The following is a 23,441-nucleotide window of genomic DNA, read 5'->3' on the forward strand; positions in this document are numbered from 1 at the left end:
CTGTACGGAATCTGCAACAAATGACACAGGAGGGTTAAGGTAATGTGGGAAACATGTCCTGTCGCTTGTACACCATAAGAAGTGATTAACTTAGCTGAAATGACTGAAATAAAATTTAAAAAATGTAAAATGTGACCAGTCATACATACTTCTGTTTTGAATGTAACAGATTCGAAATGAAACGAAACGGAAATTCGTTCACTGTTTGTGGACTAATACGTAAAGTACGTAACCATCATTACAATACAGGTTAAAACAGGACTCCTTTAGAAAGGTAACTACTTACTAATTCGATTGTCATTGTGTATATTCGCAATGAAGAGTGGTGAGCGCCACACCCGAACATGCGTTTCCAGGTTTTCCCAACAGCTGCAGGAGCCTAATGCATTCTACTCCTCCAACACATTCCTGCCCCTGTATTCCGATTGGACTAATGCCAGCGACATATTACGCAAAATGTCTGTAGCGTCTAAGCAGTATGTCAGATTGCTTATTCCGTGATTGACCGTTCACTATGACTGAACATTTAGAGTATTTGATCTCGCGTTGCCTTTTGACAACTTCTGGCAGTTTATGCTAATGAGCTACCGACTAATGCCAGATAATAAATCAAGGTTAGTTTCAACGCTACTTCGTTTGATTCCATCGCATGAATGAGCAACTGGCGAAATAAATGATTAGTGAGTGTTTCAGCGGAGTTCTGAAAGGAGAGTTACTGACAGACTTTAGAAAATAAATTCAATGGTGGCAGCAGCATCATTCTCGATAACTACACAGCGCTTCGCATGGTGTAACTCTTGAAACAGCTGCAGTACATTTAGCTTCTCGCCTGGCGAGTATTTCAAAAGGTGCAGAAATAAAAGTTGGTTGCATACTACGGGCGTGACTTCCACTATTATTATTATGACTATTATGATGATGTCGATTATTATTATTATTATTATGTTTAGGAGATGGCAGAACTTAGGTTACTTTCTCAGTCTTCCATGACTCTTATCGTAATGAAAACTAGCATGAACAGAATGTTTCTCGTAGTCATCTCCTACACTATTACAGAAATTAAAGTTCTTTCAGTTTTTTGAGAGTGACGATCTTGTGGAATACTTCAACTCTTCTTGATCGTTGAAGTGTTGCCATAAATATCCATCCCGAGAATGTTAATTGAAGTCAGAACAAAGGACAATCCAAAGAACTGTAGCTAGCTGGGAAAGCAATTGTACTGTCGTGACTGCGATGAACTACAAAGTACCACACACATCGAAAATAATTAACATTCATTATGGAGGTGTGTTAATTCAGTGTTACAAACTAAAAAATGGGACATACTAAAGGATTACCCACACAGCAATACATTCCTATTGGGTTTGGACAAAAATATGGACACACCACGAGAAAGGCATGCTTGAATATACATACATAAGCTAGTCAAGTCTGCAGGTTGCGTTGTATTTTATCACGATCGGCAGCTGTGCAATGTCCTCAACACATGGCTGAGATGTTTGGTGTTTTTTAATAGGCTCAGTATCAGAGATTTATACCGTATACACAGAAAGCCGAAAAAACCCGCCAGGTTAGGGGAGAGCACTAACGCACTGCTTCCTGGATTCTGGTCGGTGCGCCGACGAAGGCCGGTGTGCTGGCTGGTCTGGATGTGGTTTTTAGGCGGTTTTCCACATACCACTAGGTGAATACAGGGCTGGTCCCCACATCCCGCTTCAGTTCCACGACTCGCAGACATCTGAACACGTTCACACTATTCCATGGATTACACTAGATGCAGAAGACAGCTAGGTACACTAATTCCGTCTGGGGGGGGGGGGGGGGGGGAGGTACGGGGTGGCGACAGGAAGGGCATCTGGCCACCCCTTAACATTAACCTTGCCAAATCCGCCCCTCATGCCGACCCTGCGAAACCGCGGGAGAAAGGCACAAGCAAAAGAAGAAGAAGAAGACACAGAAAGCAGAAAAACATCATCTACTAAGTCACAACGCTAACGGAAGTATGTGTTGCGTGACCGTGAGAGACGTTCACTGAAGAGGACTGTGACGAAAAATAAAGAGGACGACAGATGCAAAAGTCACTGCAGAACGGAATGTCGCACTCGCAACGCCGTCAGCACTAAAACAACACAGGACACGCCAAGGGAGCTCCAGATGCAGGGAATAGCAGGACAACCTGCAGTTCAAAAAATCATTCACCAGTGATGCAAATGTCCGTAGTGGAGAATCGTGGTGCCAAAGTCACGAAACCTGGACTATGTGGCAATGGAGGAAAGTAATTTCGTCGGATGAGTCTTGTTTCACACTGTTTCCAACTTCTGGCCGAATTTACGTCTCAAGAGTGAAACATGGCGGTGATTCGGTGATGATCTGGGCAGCAGTAACGTGGTATTCCATGGGCCCCATGGTTACTCTGCAAGCTCAACTTACTGCCACGGATTGTATGACCATTTCGAATAATTAGGTCCATCCCGTGGTACAACGTTTGTTACCCAATGGTGATGCTGCGCTGCAAGTCGACAGGGATCCTCTTTACACAGTTCGCATCATCCATAACTGGTTTTCTTAGCACGAGGATGAATTATTCCCTCTCCCCCGGCCACCACTGTCACCAGTTCTGAATATTGTTAGGTCTTTGTGGTCTACTTTGGAGGGAAGGATGCGTGACCGCTATCCACCTCTATCTTCGTTACATGAACTTAACACTATTTTGCAGGAAGAATGGTGTAAGGTTTCCTTGTAAACCATGCAGGACCTGTATTTATGCATTCCGAGACCACTTGTAGCTGTTTTGAATGGCAACGCTATTCTTACACGGTATTAGGCATGTGGTTTTGATGTTTCCATATTTCTGTCCACCCTCTGCACGTCGCCCGTGTTAATCTAGACCTGTAGGAGATTGGAAGCCGCGTGTATGTATTAGTAATATTTTAATTATGTTTCTCATTTCATTAAGGTGACCCGTCTAATGTCACTACAATATGATCTCTGGACGAATAGACAAGTAACCAATATTTGTATTAGTTTCAACTCTTCCTTGTCGAAAACACAATAAATGATTTGTCCTGAGACATTGAAGACGGATCTTCTGTAGCCACTTTAGGGAAAGATTCTCTGTGTGCTACATTTAGGATACATATTTTATTTTAGCTTTCTTTTCTTATATTTTGTATTTTTGTAACGTTCAACGCGAAATAACAATGAAAATACTTCAACAGATGATTTCCTAATGTCCACCAAAGTGTTTTCTGAAGTGGGAACAGATACATTTAGATAGGAGAAATTAAACTTAAATGCCTAAAGTGACACGTGCGACACGTGCGTTGTTTCGAATACACAGTGACAGTATTCGTTGTAACATCACTGCTATTATATGCAAAACGTGGATTCGTAAATGCTGTTTTCAAGAAGGCACGTTAGTGTTACATGCTTAGCTCCGAGGTTTCGTAATATATATACATGAATTAAACTTACCTTCCAATGTTACAATGTATTCCTTGAAATTTTATTTTTGCTACTTAGTTTTTGAAAAGTCTAATCGATACAATACACTCATTTGTGCCATACACAAGCAACTGTGAGTTTACGGTCATTCGAAATAATGAAGTTTACTATTGCGTTATAACTACTGATTTTTCGGGAAGAATTACATGAATGGACCTTGGTAAACTGATATACCATGTCATTTCGGCTAACACATTTACCGTTACTAAAAAGACTTAAAATATTGAAATATATTTTCCACATTTGGCTAAAAAGTAATCCACCCATGATCAATTTAGCATAATCAGCATTAACGCTTTAATATGGATATTTTTGATGAATACCAGCTTGCTGAAAGCCTAAATGCTAGTCGACCTCTTGCTTGTGCACAAAACATGGAGCCTAGTGTAATGTGCAGCAGACTGGTGCAATGTGTCTCTCTTAACGATTATTGTACCTTCCAGTTACCAGCAACTTCAGCCAGATTAAAATGCAACCAACACACTGTACAACACAAACGATTTCGCCATATTTGATGGGACAGAAAAATTCTGAATGATGATACGTGTGACGCGAAAGTCAAACTACTTCAGTGTCTTGTAAAAGTATAAATAAATGTGCTGAACCGACGTGTTACGACGAAAACCAAGATGCAGTACATGCAGAGGCTCATAAACAGTTACACCCCACTCTGAGGTCGTAGCCGCATTGTACAACGTGCATGTTAAGAGCAGACACCTTTAACTACTTTTGTTGCAGGTTCATCGACTTCATTATCCGAGGCAAATCCGTCTTCGTGGCTATTTCTTGAACATAATAAACAAGTGAAAATAGCATTGCGGAAGACTGTGGCTGGCTGTTTGTCGGGTGAAGTGAGGTTTCATGTCGAGGCCCTGGAGTGTACGTATGTTTCTGTAATACATGTATATCTGCCCTCACTCTATAAGAACGAACATGCAGCTATTTTCCTTGATAAAAAACCAGCTCTAACCATCGAAGTATGGAGAATGGGGGAAAATTCTGCCAGTGACTAATACTGCTGCGAATAGAATGTAGGTGATATATGAGTTTCGAAGTTATCGCGTAAGAGTGACACTGCGGCATAGCTGCTGGCTGGACCCCTTGTTTGCAAAGCGGGCCAGGCGCGGCCTGTGCGGGCGAGCGCCCTGGACACCCCTGCGCGACCCTACGGCCTACACCGCACGCCCTGCGCCCCCTCGTTTAATCTACGCGGCCGTATTTATCGACGTATTAACTCCACACATAAACATAATCCCATCACAGTAAAATTAAACGCCATGTGTTCTCGCATTCTGCCACTTAGGACACGTGGCGCGTCACACTGATACTGGCCCGACACCTCGCTCGCTTGACGCGAAACTAAACGTTCCCCGTAACAAACATGCGACCATTACCCCAGCTACACGCTGCAATTTTTGCGCAGAAGCGTCTAGATTACACACGTCATAATTATAAATGTTGCTCCCTTACTAAAGTCTGCATGCTCTTTACCAGAAATTTATCGCCAGATTGTGGATGACGGCTGTCATGATATGTATCGACAAATTTGTTTTACAGAAGTGGAGACGACATCTTTAAAGCAACAGCAGGGTTTGACCTGTATAGGGAGGAATAAGTGCTGCCTTGCACGTGTTTCCAGTAGTGAATAAAGTATACGATAATGTATAGTCACCAGTAATATTTTCTATCTTCAATAATATAGGGAGGAACAAGCACTTGTCTCCAGTTGTGGTTAATGTATTTGAGTGTGTATTGTTGGAAAGAGTTACAAGCAGAGCTTACGTCTCTAATACCAGAAGGTAGAACTTAGGAACCAGTTCTTACCGGATAGGTCTAACACACGTAGTGGTAGGGTGTTTTTTTGCAAAAATGTTCATCCGCTTGAAGACACCATTCCGAGTAAAGTTAAGCTGCTGCGAAAATAAATTGTTTCTGAACTGAATATTTAAGTGATTGCACTCTCAATCACTTCCTATGAATCACAGCTCTCCGTTCCAGAATCACCTGTGCTAAGCAGGCTAGGAGACTTTCTCCCCATCACGCCTTTAAAAGTGACATACTGGATCTTACCCAACGATAAAAATGCGCTACGTAGGCCACATCTTCATCCAAGCTGGCGATAGCACCTGTGCCGGGACTCGACATGATAAATGGGGTCATACTGCCCAGTTATTTATAAATTTTGCTAGATTTTGTCATCACCGAAGTAACATACCATACCCTCTCAGCCCGTCAAGTTTTTAATCAGAAATATTTTTCTATACTCTGCTCTAAAACTAGTTTCAGTGACTCACCACTAGCCTGACTAAGGAATGTCATATTATTCACACATTCAACGTGGGTTTCTAGAACCAGTTGCCAGCATTGTTTGTCACATCACTATACAAGTACGAACTGTACATTGTATTATATCGCAAACGTTTTTCCGTGTAGGCATTGACCTTCTTGTCTCGCAGTGGGATAAATGTATTAACAGTTACCGGGATTACTTTTGAAATAATATAAGTCAGTAAACTACTCACTGTCTCGTTTTCATTTGATAGGCCTTTATAATATCGAGAAACGTTCCAAAATGTAATATTAACTCTTACGACATCCAGTTGAAGAAACTTGCAAAAAAGTAAAGATAAACATCTATATGTTTCTGTATCTATGGAATGAAATACATTAAAAGCTCGATGAAACTAATCGTACCTCAGAAGCCGCGCATTTCTGAAAGATGACTTTGGTTAGGTAAAAGTAATTAGACAACTGTCTTAATGTTCAAAAAGAAAATTATTTGGTTTATACTGAAATATTCTCGTACTTAAATCGAACTCGTGTATGTTGTGTCAGCTGAAAACAGTAGGGCATGTAAGTAATCGAGCACACATTCCCGAGCCCCACCGTGAAACATGAGTTCCAATTTCATTTTATATTTCAGAAAATTGTTCTGATAATTAAGGTTATGATCCTCATAGGTAGAAAACCAATGCTAAAACCTCTGTTCAATAGTGTGTTAAGTGTTCAGCTAATTAATGATGACCCACAGGTCTGGAATCTGATCACGATCGAATCTAATTTATATGTCTGATGTTGTAACTAAGGATAAGTTTCTGCACTGTAATTGTGTTCTTTTCTAAATATAAAATGTTTCACATTTCTCTTCAGCGTATATAAAATCCGAATCAAAAGTAGGTGATGCTCAAGATCAGCCAATTTAACTTGCTTTCACGAAGATTCGGAATCTAAACTTCGAACTTCGAAGTGAAGTTTCACCATCATTGCATGTAAGTAGTTACACTGCGTCTAGCTGTATTATCTACCAGATGTTAAGGAACGTCCGTGACTATCTTTCAAAATAAGTTTAGATTCTCGTAGTGTAAAATGCCAATGCAGTTCTGCTCATTGTACCCGAAATAATCAGCTTTGTAGATAGCGCAGGCACTGTAGCAGATAAATGTATCCTATCGTACATGTTTAATTTTCCTGATAAGCACGCTTTTCACGAAATGAAAATGACCCGATACACATCGATACCGCTTTTGAGCCGCCGTTTTAAGAACGTACGCAACATTGTCATCTCCTGGGTTCCTTCCAGTCAGCTGACCTGAGTATTATCGAGCATCTGTCACTGATTTACAGCAAAGAATCAGGTACAGATTACCTCCCAGAAGACCTCCGAAGTAAATACACTCCTGGAAATGGAAAAAAGAACACATTGACACCGGTGTTTCAGACCCACCATACTTGCTCCGGACACTGCGAGAGGGCTGTACAAGCAATGATCACACGCACGGCACAGCGGACACACCAGGAACCGCGGTGTTGGCCGTCGAATGGCGCTAGCTGAGCAGCATTTGTGCACCGCCGCCGTCAGTGTCAGCCAGTTTGCCGTGGCATACGGAGCTCCATCGCAGTCTTTAACACTGGTAGCATGCCGCGACAGCGTGGACGTGAACCGTATGTGCAGTTGACGGACTTTGAGCGAGGGCGTATAGTGGGCATGCGGGAGGCCGGGTGGACGTACCGCCGAATTGTTCAACACGTGGGGCGTGAGATCTCCACAGTACATCGATGTTGTCGCCAGTGGTCGGCGGAAGGTGCACGTGCCCGTCGACCTGGGACCGGATGCACGCCAAGACCGTAGGATCCTACGCAGTGCCGTAGGGGACCGCACCGCCACTTCCCAGCAAATTAGGGACACTGTTGCTCCTGGGGTATCGGCGAGGACCATTCGCAACCGTCTCCATGAAGCTGGGCTACGGTCCCGCACACCGTTAGGCCGTCTTCCGCTCACGCCCCAACATCGTGCAGCCCGCCTCCAGTGGTGTCGCGACAGGCGTGAATGGAGGGACGAATGGAGACGTGTCGTCTTCAGCGATGAGAGTCGCTTCTGCCTTGGTGCCAATGATGGTCGTATGCGTGTTTGGCGCCGTGCAGGTGAGCGCCACAATCAGGACTGCATACGACCGAGGCACACAGGGCCAACAGTGCACGGTACATCCAAACCGTCATCGAACCCATCGTTCTACCATTCCTAGACCAGCAAGGGAGCTTGCTGTTCCAACAGGACAGTGCACGTCCGCATGTATCCCGTGCCACCCAACGTGCTCTAGAAGGTGTAAGTCAACTACCCTGGCCAGCAAGATCTCCGGATCTGTCCCCCATTGAGCATGTTTGGGACTGGATGAAGCGTCGTCTCACGCGGTCTGCACGTCCAGCACGAACGCTGGTCCAACTGAGGCGCCAGGTGGAAATGGCATGGCAAGCCGTTCCACAGGACTACATCCAGCATCTCTACGATCGTCTCCATGGGAGAATAGCAGCCTGCATTGCTGCGAAAGGTGGATATACACTGTACTAGTGCCGACATTGTGCATGCTCTGTTGCCTGTGTCTATGTGCCTGTGGTTCTGTCAGTGTGATCATGTGATGTATCTGACCCCAGGAATGTGTCAATAAAGTTTCCCCTTCCTGGGACAATGAATTCACGGTGTTCTTATTTCAATTTCCAGGAGTGTATGTGGTGCTTAGTGATCAAATGCTATATTATCAGAAAACAATATGTATCAAAGATGTCTATAATGTATATGTAAGAGGTAATGGATGATAAAACAGTATTAACTCACATAAAGCCAAAACATACAGAAAAGGAAGACTGGATATTACGACCATTCCATTAGAGGCGGAGCTCAAGTTAAGACTGAGCAAGAGTAGAGATGGAAATCGACCGCGTCTTTTTGAAAGGAACAATCCGCCAAAATTGCGTTACTCTTTTTACGGAAACTACGAAAAGCCAAACATGGACAGGGATGTAGATCGTGCTTGCCCACATTGCGCCTCCAGTGTCCTAGTTAACGAAAATTAAAAACATACCAGTACATAAATCAACCTAATAATGTGCATGTGCTGTGAAACGCAACCAAAGCAGTGGATCAAAGAGAGTATCAGCACAGCCTGCACTGTTACCAGATCATCACCCCCCCCCCCTCCCTCCACCCATCTCCCCTCATCCTTCCCCCACTCTTCTAGGTCAGTTGCCTTAGTATACTGAGGTCACAAAAGCCTTGAGATACCTCCTGATATCGTGTCGGACATCATTTTGCCCACCGTAGTGTAGCAAGTCGATGTGGCATGGACTCAGGAAGCCGTTGGAAGTGACCTGTAGAAATACTGAGCCATGCTGCCTCTATAGTCTTCCATAATTGCGAAAGTATCGCTGGTGCATGATTTTGTGTACAAATTGACCTTTCGATTATGTCCCATAAATAGTTGGTTCAAATGGCTCTGAGCACTATGCGACTTAACTTCTGAGGTCATCAGTCGCCTAGAACTTAGAACTACTTAAACCTAACTAACCTAAGGACAACACACACATCGATGCCCGAGGCAGGATTCGAACCGGCTACCGTAGCGGTCGCTCGGTTCCAGACTGTAGCGCCTAGAACCGCACGGCCACTCCGGCCGGCCATAAATAGTTGATGAGATTCATGTCTGGCAATCTGGATGCCAAATCATTCGCTCAAAGTGTCCAGAATATTATTCAAATCAGTTGCGAACAATTATGGCCCAGTAACATGTTTGGGAACATGAAGTCGATGAATGGCTGAAAATGATTTCAAAAAATGGTTCAAACGGCTCTGAGCACTATGGGACTTAACATCTGACGTCATCAGTCCCCTAGAACTTAGAACTACTTAAACCTAACTAACCTAAGGACAACACACACATCCATGTCCGAGGCAGGATTCGAACCTGCTACCGTAGCGGTCGCTCGGTTCCAGACTGTAGCGCCTAGAACCGCACGGCCAATCCGGCCGGCCATAAATAGTTGATGGGATTCACGTCAGGCAATCTGGATGCCAAATCATTCGCTCAAAGTGTCCAGAATATTATTCAAATCAGTTGCGAACAATTATGGCCCAGTAACATGTTTGGGAACATGAAGTCGATGAATGGCTGAAAATGATTTCAAAAAATGGTTCAAATGGCTCTGAGCACTATGGGACAACATCTGAGGTCATCAGTCCCCTAGAACTTAGAACTACTTAAACCTAACTAACCTAAGGACATCACACTCATCCATGCCCGAGGCAGGATTCGAACCTGCGACCGTAGCAGTCGCGCGGTTCCGGACTGCAGCGCCTAGAACCGCGAAATGGTCTCCTAGTAGGTGAAAATAACCACTTCCAGTCAGTGATCGGTTCAGTGTTGGACACTTTTTCGCATGAATCATCTGAGTGTAAATAACAGCTCCGCCAATGCATTGCCCTTCCTTACCTTGAGTATCCAATATTACCACTATCTGTATATGTGCAGGTCGCTATCGCATGACATCTATCTCCTCAGTGTAAAAATGGCGAGAAATTCAAAAATTGAAGATATGGTGCTGCTCTAGAGCCTGAAGCATACATGCGCTGCCTGCATAGTTGCCAGATTTCTTATGTGTATTTAGGAACCTTATGGCTACAGTTTATGACTCAGGGTGGCTGCCACTATATTTATGTCATATTTATCTATATCACCATAACTTACAACCCATTATGACTACCAATATTTTTCCAAGAGAGTATAATCTTAATAAATGTTTTTTTAATGAATTGCTATGACATCAGATCAAACATGTCTCTCTGGGCGATAAAAACACGCTACAGGCATCACCAGCACAGTGCTAAGTATGAAGCAGCACAAACTACAAGACCGTTTGCTTGTTAAACACAATAATAGATGTGTTTAGTGCGTTCTAACCTTTCAGCTTCAGTAATCATTAATCAAGTACTCATTATTTAAAATTATTTTACGTTCATTATATATAAACGAAGTTATAAGAGTAGAGGGGCATGAAAGGAAAGCAGTGGCTGGGAAGGGAGTGAGACAGGGTTGCAGCCTATCCCCGATGTTATTCAATCTGTGTAATGAGCAAGCAGTAAAGGAAGCAAAAGAAAAATTCGGAGTAGGAATTAAAATCCACCGAGAAGAAATAAAAACTTTGAGGCTCGCCGATGACATTGTAATTCTGTCAGAGACAGCAAAGGACTTGGAAGAGCAGCTGAACGGAATGGACAGTGACTTGAAGGGAGGATAAAAGATGAACATCAACAAAAACAAAACGAGGATAATGTAATGTAGTCGAATTATATCGGGTGATGCTGCAGGAATTAGATTAGGAAATGAGACGCTTAAAGTAGTAAATTAGTTTTACTATTTGGGGAGCAAAATAACTGATGATAGTCGAAGTAGAGAGGATATAAAATGTAGACTGGCGATGGCAAGGAAAGCGTTTCTGAAGAAGAGAAATTTGTTAACAGCGAGTATAGATTTAAGTGTCAGGAATTCGTTTCTGAAAGTATTTGTATGGAGTGTAGGCATGTATGGAAGTGAAACGTAGACGATAAATAGTTTGAACAAGAAGAGAATAGAAGCTTTCGAAATGTGGTGCTACAGAAGAATGCTGAAGATTAGATGGGTAGATGACATAACTAATGAGGAGGTATTGAATAGAAATGGAGAGAAGAGAATCTTGACTAGAAGAAGGGATCGGTTGGTAGGGCATATTCTGAGGCATCAAGGGATCACCAAGTTAGTATTGGAGGGCAGCGTGGAGGGTAAAAATCGTAGAGGGAGACCAAGAGATGAATACACTAAACAGATTCAGAAGGATGTAGATTGCAGTAGATAGTGGAAGATGAAGAAGCTTGCACAGGATAGAGTAGCGTGGAGAGCTGCATCAAACCAGTCTCTGGACTGAAGACCACAGCAACAACAACATATAAACGAAGTACATTCTTGCTACGTATCAACTATGTTGTGGAGCAGCAGTGTTCATTTAGCACACTCTTCGTATGTAACAATTACGCTGTGGAGGTGCATAAACAAATTACACTGATAACCAACGTTTCCACGTTTAACAACTACCACAGACATTTTTATTTGGTCGCACTGTCCCACCTGTTGCAGTAGGAAGGAAGAGAACAATTACATCTTTATTTAAAACGAACAATACAGAGGAGGGCCTCTCCCACAGTATACGTACAAAATGTATAAAGGTTCTTTATTATAATACGCGAGTATGATTACAGATCTCTTATCGTGAATGAAAAAAATCGATCTTGTGTCAAAGCAAAACAGGCTGTATTATTATTTAGCAAAACGTATAATATTTCAAGCATAAAACAAACCAGGCACTACTGCCATTACTTAATAGTTCTGTGGCAGTGAAAAACAAATTTGCATGGATCACATATCAGCACTACTGATAAAATAACGTTGTGTGATTTATTGGTTGCGGCAGACCAATGGCTGCACCAATATAAATCATCCTGCGAAAAATGTCAGTAGCTCCATGAGGCTGGGCACAGTTTATATGGTTATCCACAGAGTGGGGCAAATAAAAGGTGGACGAGTGGATACGATTCGGCGTGAATGTATTCGTATAACCACACCCGCCACGTAGTCCACGCTGGTTCAGAGTGTAGTATGGGTTGTGTCAGTGTGAGTGGAGCAGTGCACAGGGGACGATCATACAGTGGAGCAGCGGATGTTCGTTGTGGATAGGTACGTGACAACAAAGTCAGTTGTTTGCTGAGAAGTTTAATGATGTCAAAGTGCCAGCAAAGAGTGCCTGCAACGCTTAGTCAGACGGGATCTGTTTTGAAAAAGTCAAAAAACATTCCGACACGTGCCCCAATGTCAGAAAATGTGGCTGCAGTTCACCAGAAAATTCTTCAGAGTCCTACCAAATCAACCCGACACCTGGCGCAAGAGACCGTCATATCACGTCGATCATGCGGACGAATACTCCAGCAGGACCTGCGCATGCTTCCGTACCAAGTGTCTGTTGTTCATGCATTAAAACCAGCAGATGCTCCTCAGCGGCTCCAGTTTTGGGGGTGGCTGTTCACTGAGATAACAATGGATTTGTCTTTATGTTTGATAAAGCCTGATTTCACCTGAGTGGCTATGTCAACTCACAGAATCACAGGTTCTGGGCAGCGGGAAACCCGCATAACTTCCATGAAACACAACTGCATGATCAGGAGGTTGGGTTTTGGTGTGCAGTGTCTGCAGGCTGCATTACTCGTCCCATCTCCTTTCATCAGACGCTGACTTCGGCACTTTACACTGACAACATTTTGAAACAATTTGTGGCAGCATTAACGTAGGAGGAAAAGACCTACAGTTAGTTCCAGCAGGATGGAGAGACTACCCATACAGCTGGCCGAATCTTGGAGCGCATTTATCTGTCAGTGTACGATTACTATGTGGGGGAAGCCCTCAAGTCTAAGGTGTAGCGCAACAACCTTCATAGTCTTCAAGAACTGCAACAGAACTTTTCAGATAAGACTGCAGCAATTCCAGCAGTTCAGCTTTGAGCCGCCTTCAGTAATTTGTTAACTAGGGTCCAAAAGTGGCAAGAGGTGAGTGGCGGTTATTTCCAACTTCTACTACAGTCAGGTTAGTACTGTAGTTCCTTTCCTCTGCTGTGTTTCTTTGTAGTTCGAAACTATGTTCTCCGGACCACCTTTGTTTGCCCCACCCTGTAGCGAATTGCAGGAAGTCCTGCAGAGGATTCATGATCGTTACAGGGACTAGGAATTCATACTGAATGTAAGTAAATGTGATGTAGTTCACTAAATAGGATAACACATGCAATACTGTATGGTTACACTGTTGATGACAAATCACGGATAATAGTAAGAGTCGTAAAATACCTGGAAGTAACCATCCAGAGCAACGTAAAGTGGAATGACTACATAAAACTGAGTGTAGGAAACGTAGATGCCAGGCTCAGATTCACTGGAGAAATCTTAAGGAAAGAAGTGGCTTAGAAACACTTATACGGGAGTATTCTGAGTACTGCTTATCAGAACAATCTCCTATGGTAGACACCACAATAGTAGCGCTGTTCGTCACGAGGAGGTTTACTGTTGGAAAAAAAAAGAATGCGAAAGAGTACATTTTCTTTCCACGCACCATTCGCAAGTGGAACAGGAACAAGGGTTAGAAAATAGCAGAAATTACATCTTCGGAACGGAATGTAAGTAACTGATGTGTTTATCAACTAACTTTTTTCTACTGTGAGTTACGATTTTCTTTTTTAAATATGGACTTTATAGCAATGGAGATGCATTACTTTAAAAAAGAAATCCGTCAGCCATTCCCTCTTTCCCTGCAGAGTTATTACTAGGAAGGTCGTAATTAAAATCGGAGAGAGCACATTCCAGGAAGAGTTGTGTGGCAACTTACTTCATTCCACAAACGTCACACAAAATGACCTCAAGGAAAAAATTCCGGAATTTAGAGCTAATACAGGGATTTACTGACAATCATTTTTTCCACATTCCAATCGCGAATGGAACTGGGACTGGGACTAAATGATGAATTTATCAGAAGTCCTCTCCAACACACACCCTGAGATGATATACTTGTGCTAAACATCTGATTTTCTACACAGCCTATGTATGGACAATAAAATCCTCTGACAAAAGTTTTATAGAGCAAGGAAATGGAGACATCTGTGTTGAACGTACTGCATGATGTTTTAATTAGACCTTGGACGCATCCTAGAGGCTCTAACGTGAAATTCGTTAATCAGCGAGACTTGGTTCCATCTCCAGAACGAAATGTAACAAATAGGTTTATTTATAAAACCACTTTTTTCTACTGCCAATCACGATTTTCTTTTTTAATACGGCGTGCATTTCTACTAGTAAACCCACCCATATCAATGTCCACTAATATATGTCTAGATACTTTTGATCACACAGGATATGCATAAAGTAGATCAGCAGCGCGGGGTAGCCGCGCGGTCTATTGCGCCTCGTCACGGTCCGCGCGGCTCACCCCGTCAGAGGTTCAAGTCCTCCCTCGGGCATGGGTGTGTGTGTCGTCCTTAGCGAAAGACAGTTTAAGTTAAATTAAATAGTGTGTAAGCTTAGCGACCTCAGCAGTTTGGTCTCATAAGTCCTTACCATAAATTTCCAAAATTTCCATAATGTAGGTCTCACAGCACACTACAAGCAACTAGTAGCGGAGCAGTTTTGCTCATGTGCACTGCCGGAATAGCATGAGGTATGCTCTACAAGTAGTCATAAACTGATACTAAAGTCAGTCATATCGACCATTGTACTCTCAACTACACACCGAAAGGTAGCAAGCGGATGTTAGGCATCCGATTTTCGGACCAGTCTTTACAAAGACGATAGCATCGTTTGTGGAGAGCTTTACCGAGAGTGCATACAATGTTGTCTAATGTAAACAGTAGTGTGTTCCTATGTGCGGGCTAGGTAAAGATGGGGAGAGGAATAGGTCGGTCCTTCTCTGTAAGGAACAATCAATCCTATCTGGTAAGAATCCAATATTGCACAGCAATACTACTAAAGGAGACTGAAAGGCATAGTGTCAGTAACCTCTTTTTACACAGATTTGCTGCATATGCTGTCTTCTGGCAATAAAACGCATTATTCGGTTCACCCTTCAACACGATCTAAACATTGTTGTATATGATGATTATAATATTTCGCTAGATCTGTGTATGTAAAGATGCTATATAAACATGTAATTATTACTGATATAAACGATGGAAGTTACCTTACAATCCACAAAAAAACCCAGTAAATATGAGTTCCAAAATGCATACCTTAAGAACTATGAGCAGTTTCTCACCGTCGCTACTTTGAAATACATCTCTTTTAATGAGCAAGGGTCCATAACTCTTAAGGGAAGCCTCTTAGAGCACATATTTACGGGACATTTTTTATTATTTTGGCCCATACTGCCGCTTCCAAAAATATGGAAACAAAGAGCTTGCAGTAGAAGAGATGTGTTTTACAGTATCGGAGATGAACAACTGTTCATAGCTCTTAGGTTATGTATTTTAGAGCACATGTTTACTGTACGTTTTTTATTGTTTTGGAACATACAACCACCTCTGATAGTTGCCTTTTATTCCACTATCAGACTTATCAGAATTATTTTCACTTATAAATTTCGACTCAGTCGTTTTCAGACCAGAATCCCATACATCAGATTGATACTTTTACTCTTCTCCATCTTCCGTGAAAGTTTGTAACATCATCATACAGTCACACTGTACATACAGTACTTTAATAGAGAACAAATTCTAGGATTATATATAGGATTATACAGGGTGTTTCAAAAATGACCGGTATATTTGAAACGGCAATAAAAACTAAACGAGCAGCGATAGAAATACACCGTTTGTTGCAATATGCTTGGGACAACAGTACATTTTCAGGCGGACAAACTTTCGAAATTACAGGTAGTTACAATTTTCAACAACAGATGGCGCTGCGGTCTGGGAAACTCTATAGTACGATATTTTCCACATATCCACCATGCGTAGCAATAATATGGCGTAGTCTCTGAATGAAATTACCCGAAACCTTTGACAACGTGTCTGGCGGAATGGCTTCACATGCTGATGAGATGTACTGCTTCAGCTGTTCAATTGTTTCTGGATTCTGGCGGTACACCTGGTCTTTCAAGTGTCCCCACAGAAAGAAGTCACAGGGGTTCATGTCTGGCGAATAGGGAGGCCAATCCACGCCGCCTCCTGTATGTTTCGGATAGCCCAAAGCAATCACACGATCATCGAAATACACTCCTGGAAATGGAAAAAAGAACACATTGACACCGGTGTGTCAGACCCACCATACTTGCTCCGGACACTGCGAGAGGGCTGTACAAGCAATGATCACACGCACGGCACAGCGGACACACCAGGAACCGCGGTGTTGGCCGTCGAATGGCGCTAGCTGCACAGCATTTGTGCACCGCCACCGTCAGTGTCAGCCAGTTTGCCGTGGCATACGGAGCTCCATCGCAGTCTTTAACACTGGTAGCATGCCGCGACAGCGTGGACGTGAACCGTATGTGCAGTTGACGGACTTTGAGCGAGGGCGTATAGTGGGCATGCGGGAGGCCGGGTGGACGTACCGCCGAATTGCTCAACACGTGGGGCGTGAGGTCTCCACAGTACATCGATGTTGTCGCCAGTGTTTGGCGGAAGGTGCACGTGCCCGTCGACCTGGGACCGGACCGCAGCGACGCACGGATGCACGCCAAGACCGTAGGATCCTACGCAGTGCCGTAGGGGACCGCACCGCCACTTCCCAGCAAATTAGGGACACTGTTGCTCCTGGGGTATCGGCGAGGACCATTCGCAACCGTCTCCATGAAGCTGGGCTACGGTCCCGCACACCGTTAGGCCGTCTTCCGCTCACGCCCCAACATCGTGCAGCCCGCCTCCAGTGGTGTCGCGACAGGCGTGAATGGAGGGACGAATGGAGACGTGTCGTCTTCAGCGATGAGAGTCGCTTCTGCCTTGGTGCCAATGATGGTCGTATGCGTGTTTGGCGCCGTGCAGGTGAGCGCCACAATCAGGACTGCATACGACCGAGGCACACAGGGCCAACACCCGGCATCATGGTGTGGGGAGCGATCTCCTACACTGGCCGTACACCACTGGTAATCGTCGAGGGGATACTGAATAGTGCACGGTACATCCAAACCGTCATCGAACCCATCGTTCTACCATTCCTAGACCGGCAAGGGAACTTGCTGTTCCAACAGAACAATGCACGTCCGCATGTATCCCGTGCCACCCAACGTGCTCTAGAAGGTGTAAGTCAACTACCATGGCCAGCAAGATCTCCGGATCTGTCCCCCATTGAGCATGTTTGGGACTGGATGAAGCGTCGTCTCACGCGGTCTGCACGTCCAGCACGAACGCTGGTCCAACTGAGGCGCCAGGTGGAAATGGCATGGCAAGCCGTTCCACAGGATTACATCCAGCATCTCTACTATCGTCTCCATGGGAGAATAGCAGCCTGCATTGCTGCGAAAGGTGGATATACACTGTACTAGTGCCGACATTGTGCATGCTCTGTTGCCTGTGTCTATGTGCCTGTGGTTCTGTCAGTGTGATCATGTGATGTATCTGACCCCAGGAATGTGTCAATAAAGTTTCCCCTTCCTGGGACAATGAATTCACGGTGTTCTTATTTCAAATTCCAGGAGTGTATTCAAAACCTGCACATTACAAGCTAAAGTACTGACCACTTTCATGTCAACATGCACCTATGCGTTGCTTATGGTTATCGATGCCCTTTACTGAGGTTACTTATTTGGTAAATAACGTCTCTATTATCCATGTTAATTTCATCTTTGGCTTTAAACAGAAGCACAAAACGGGTTTATAAACTGACAAACTCCCACGATATTTGGAAAACTAGATGCTTAGTCCAACAAGCATCGAACGACTTTTCAAGCTGAAAGCCATTTATGTCAAGACAGATTACAGGCGCGCCTCGTCGAGATAGCAGTCGCGAAGATTGTTGCGATAGATTTTGACGGCTACAGCTCTTATCGGCTGCTAGGCGGAAAGCAAACTGCAACGTTAGTGACAAGGTGTGCGCTTGATTTGCGCCCGGCTGAAATGTACGCTACAATGTTCCAGATAGCGAACAGCTTCCGAGAATTGAGCCAGGACACATATTTGAAATTTCCCTGTCATGCTTGCCAGACAATAACCTATTGTCCCATGCGGAATGCGTCACCAAATGTTGGTATATTTCTTTGGATATTGAAAACAACTCTATCATTCATGCTGATCTAAATATACTAGTCAAATAAATTTAGAACCACAGTTTTCATCCTTAACATTCCAGCATCTTTGAGTTAATTGACAGCCGCAGGGTTCGAAGTTGACGATCATGAAGTTCCACTCGCGTATAGTGAATGAATGAATATTTACTTGTTTAAGAAACGAACTTATCTTACAGTCGACCAAGAACATATCACGGAGTAGCAGTGGAGATAATCCTTACGTAACATTGGCTACTAACGGCGAATGTAGTAGGGCATCAGCGATACCTTATTGCCTATCGAATACATTCAACTGAAAGGGACGGTAAGCGGAGATGAAGGGTTCCACATATGGGTTGCACGTCTCCTGGAGGACGATCAAAGCTACATGTGCTTCAGGGACTTTTAAATCGATACCTTAGATGATTCACACCCTTCTGAAGAGAAATATCCAAATCAATAATAACAAACCAGTTCGATTAAAGTTCTGATCTCAGGGTCTGGACGGATGAGTAACTGTGTGTTCCTGTGTATATTCAAACTCCGCCATACATTCACTACAGCCAACTACTCGACCTCATTCTATTAATCTTACGTGTACAAGGGGCGTTTGAAAAGTTCGTGCGAAGTCCGAGACATGGTTCCGCCGGTGCGTAGCGCGGTCATGTTTGGAAGTAGCATCTTTGGAAAGAACGCACACCAAGTTTCAACCATATTGGTCTATTTATTTGTGTTTGGCAATCGTGTGAATCAAGGAAGTCGAGTGATTGTCAAAAAATCGATGAAAAAGAATATCGTGTGGTGATTAAACATTACTTTATGAAACGCAAAACGCCTCACGAGACTAAAGAGAAGCTTGATAAACATTACGGTGACTATGCATCTTCGATTAGAACAGTTTATAAGTGGTTTCAAAATTTTCGGAGTGGCCATATGGGCACAAGTGATGCTGAATGTTCTGGACGTCCTGTGGAGGTCACGACTCCAGAAATCATTGATAAATTCCATGATATGGTGATGAATGACAGAAGAGTTAAGGTGCGTGAGACTGCTTGTGCTGTGGGCATCTCGAATGAATGAGTACATGATATTTTGCATAAACATTTGGACACGAGAAAGCTACCCGCAAGATGGGTTCCGCGATTGCTCACGCTTGACCAAAAAACGGAATCGTGTGAAGTGCTGCAAGTTTGGTTTGCAGCTGTTCAGGAAGAATCCGCATTACTTTAAGCGTCGTTTCGTCACTGTGGATGAAACATGGATACATTACTATACTTCTGAGACCAAAAACCAATCTAAACAATGGGTTACCAAGGGAGAATCTGCACCAAAAAAGGCGAAGACCAATCCTTCGGCCGGAAGGGTTATGGCGACTGTCTTTTGGGATTCGCAAGGGATAATCCTCATCGAATAGCTGGAAAAGGGTAAAACTATTACAGGTGCATATTATTCATCGTTATTGGACCGTTTGAAAACCGAGCTGCAACAAAAACGCCGGCGATTGGACCGCAAAAAAGTCCTTTTCCATCACGACAATGCACCAGCACACACATCAGCAGTTGTGGTCGCAAAATTAATGGAAATAGGATTCCAACTCGTTTCACATCCCCCCTTTTCTACAGACTTGGCTCCCTCAGACTACTATTTGTTCCCCAATTTGAAGAACTGGCTGGCCGGACATTGATTTTGTTGGAAGTGGTCCTTGATCATTCGGATACTGGCACTTGGACAGATCTAATGTCCTAGCTGGTTCCACAGATGTCCTGTCCGCAACAGACTTGGGGATCTTGCGTTCCATGGAAGTACGTAAACACCACGTAGACAGTCCGTAGAGACAAGTATGATGTGTGGATGAGCATTGTCCTGTTGAAAAACAGCACCACGATACTGCCGAATGAGAAGTAATACATGAGAACGCGGAATTCCGTGATGTCTTTGTGGCTCGGAGTTCCCTCAATCACTACCAGCCGTGACCTGAAAACATAGCCGATGACTCCCGTCACCAGGACGCCACGAGTAACACCGCTGTGCCCTCCAAAACATTGGAAGAATGGGACCTCTCCCCAGGTCGCCGCCATTCTCACCGACGATGGTCATTCGGGGTAGTGCAGAACCGTGAGTCATCGCTGAACACAATGCGACCCCATTCATCAATGGTCAAGCCACCACTCCAAACGCATCAGTTGGTGACGTGGTGATAACAGCAGCCTACACAAGGGACGTTAATTCCGTAGTGCGGCAGCTGCTAGTCTCCGACCTTGGTGAGGGATGACACAGGATGTTACAGAAAGTCCATTAGTGTTATCGTATGGCAAGCGCAGATGTGAAGCGGCTAGGATGTGCTTGGTGCACAATACTGCGGTCCTACGTCACGTGATCAGACGTGATCGGCCGGAACCTTGACGATGAGTATGTCTGTCCACACATTACCATGCATTCCAACGTCGGGTCACTGTCACATCCGAATGCCCTACAGATCTGGATACTGCACGATTCTACCAGACGTCCAAGTAAGGATCCACAAAGATGACCCTTTCAAGCTCTGTCAAGTGGTAGTAACGTTGACTCACACGAGTACACGGCATGTCCACGTATCGTGCCCTTCACAGTGATCACTCAACGTATGAAGCTGGTCACTCCCCTTATATACCCCCCCGGACCTGCTAACAAAACTACACTACTGGCCATTAAAATTGCTACACCACGAAGATGACGTGCTACAGACAGGAAATTTAACCGACAGGAAGAAGATGCTGTGATATGCAAATGATTAGCTTTTCAGAGCATTCACACAAGGTTGGCGCCGGTGGCGACACCTACGACGTGCTGACATGAGGAAAGTTTCCAACCTGTTTCTCATACACAACCAGCAGTTGACCGGCGTTGCCTGGTGAAACGTTGTTGTGATGACTCGTGTAAGGAGGAGAAATGCGCACCATCACGTTTCCGACTTTGATTCAGGTCGGATTGTAGTCTATCGCGATTGCGGTTTATCGTATCGCGACATTGCTGCTCGCGTTGGTCGAGATACAATGACTGTTAGCAGAATATGGAATCGGTGGGTTCAGGAGGGTAATACAGAACGCCGTGCTGGTTCCCAACGGTCTCGTATCACTAGCAGTCGAGATGACAGGCATCTTATCCGCATGGCTATAACGGATGGTGCAGCCTCGTCTCGATCCCTGAGTCAACAGATGGGGACGTTTGCAAGACAACAACCATCTGCACGAACAGTTCGACGACGTTTGCAGCAGCATGGACTATCAGCTCGGAGACCATAGATGCGGTTACCCTTGACGCTGCAACACAGACAGGAGCGCCTGCGATGGGGTACTCAACGACGAACCTGGGTGCACGAATGGCGAAACGTCATTTTTTCGGATGAATCCAGGTTGTGTTTACAGCATCAGGATGGTCGCATTCGTGTTTGGCGACATCGTGGTGAACACACATTGGAAGCGTGTATTCGTCATCGCCATACTGGCGTATCACCCGGCGTGATGGTATGGAGTGCCATTGGTTACGCTTCTCGGTCACCTTTTGTTTGCATTGACGGCAATTTGAACAGTGGACGTTACATTTCAGATGTGTTACGACCCGTGGCTCTACCCTTCATTCGATCCCTTCGAAACCATACATTTCAGCAGGATAATGCACGACCGCATGTTGCAGGTCCTGTACGGGCCTTTCGGGATACAGAATATGTTCGACTGCTGCCCTCGCCAGCACATTCTGCAGATCTCTCACCAATTGAAAACGTCTGGACAATGGTAGCCGAGCAACTGGCTCGTCACAATACGCCAATCACTACTCTTGATGAACTGTGGTATCGTGTTGAAGCTGCATGGGCAGCTGTACCTGTACACGCCATCAAAGCTCTGTTTGACTCAATGCCCAATCGTATCAAGGCCATTATTACGGCCAGAGGTGGTTGTTCTGGGTACTGATTTCTCAGGGTCTATGCACCCAAATAGCGTGAAAATGTAATCACATGTCAGTTCTAGTATAATATATTTGTCCAATGAATACCCGTTTATCATCTGCATTTCTTCTTGGTGTAGCAATTTTAATGGCCAGTAGTGTAAACACTAATAACAATAATGCACCCGGGTGCCGTTCTACCTGCCAAAGTGTCTTTCAACCCGTATCATTTACATAGCCACCGATGCTATGAACATATACAAAGTTACATTGACATCTGACCATGTCTTCTTGGTGCTTCACTTCTTTTGTCAGGCATTGTGGTATTACTTGTAACAGAAGAATGACAAGTCACGTAATGTACAGTGGTGTTACTCGTGGCATCGTAATGTGGGGAGCAACTGGGTAGTACTTCAGGTCACGTCTGGTAGTGATTGTGGGAACTGACGGCAGAAAGATACGTCACACCTATCTTGCGTCTGTGTTCCGTTTCAAGCGACAGTGCGGTAGTGGCATTTTCCAGGAGGACAATTCTCGTCCACGCATGGCAGTTATCTATGTATGTGGGACCGACTCGGACGCCAGCTCCATCCCAGCCCCACTATGTAAAATGTCAAGGATCAGTTACAACAATTGTGGAACATCTTGCCTCAGGAGGGGATACTACAGCATTACGACAGCTTTCCTAGCGAAAACATACATGCAGGCCAGCTACGGGAGGCAGTGGGGGCAGGTCAGCAACGTTATTCTGGTAAGTGGGCTCGTGCTGCCAAGTTATTTGTAAAATTGACTCGAATTTGTAATCACTGAAATAAATCACATACCCTCTCAACTCCTGGAATTTCATCTCGTTTCCTCCTCCCTTTCTGGCTGCATCACTATCTTGTGTCAGGCAGTGTACTTACGATATTGAGTTATTGATGAATC

Source organism: Schistocerca serialis, chromosome 3, assembly GCF_023864345.2.
Source record: "Schistocerca serialis cubense isolate TAMUIC-IGC-003099 chromosome 3, iqSchSeri2.2, whole genome shotgun sequence".
Classification (NCBI taxonomy): domain Eukaryota; kingdom Metazoa; phylum Arthropoda; class Insecta; order Orthoptera; family Acrididae; genus Schistocerca; species Schistocerca serialis.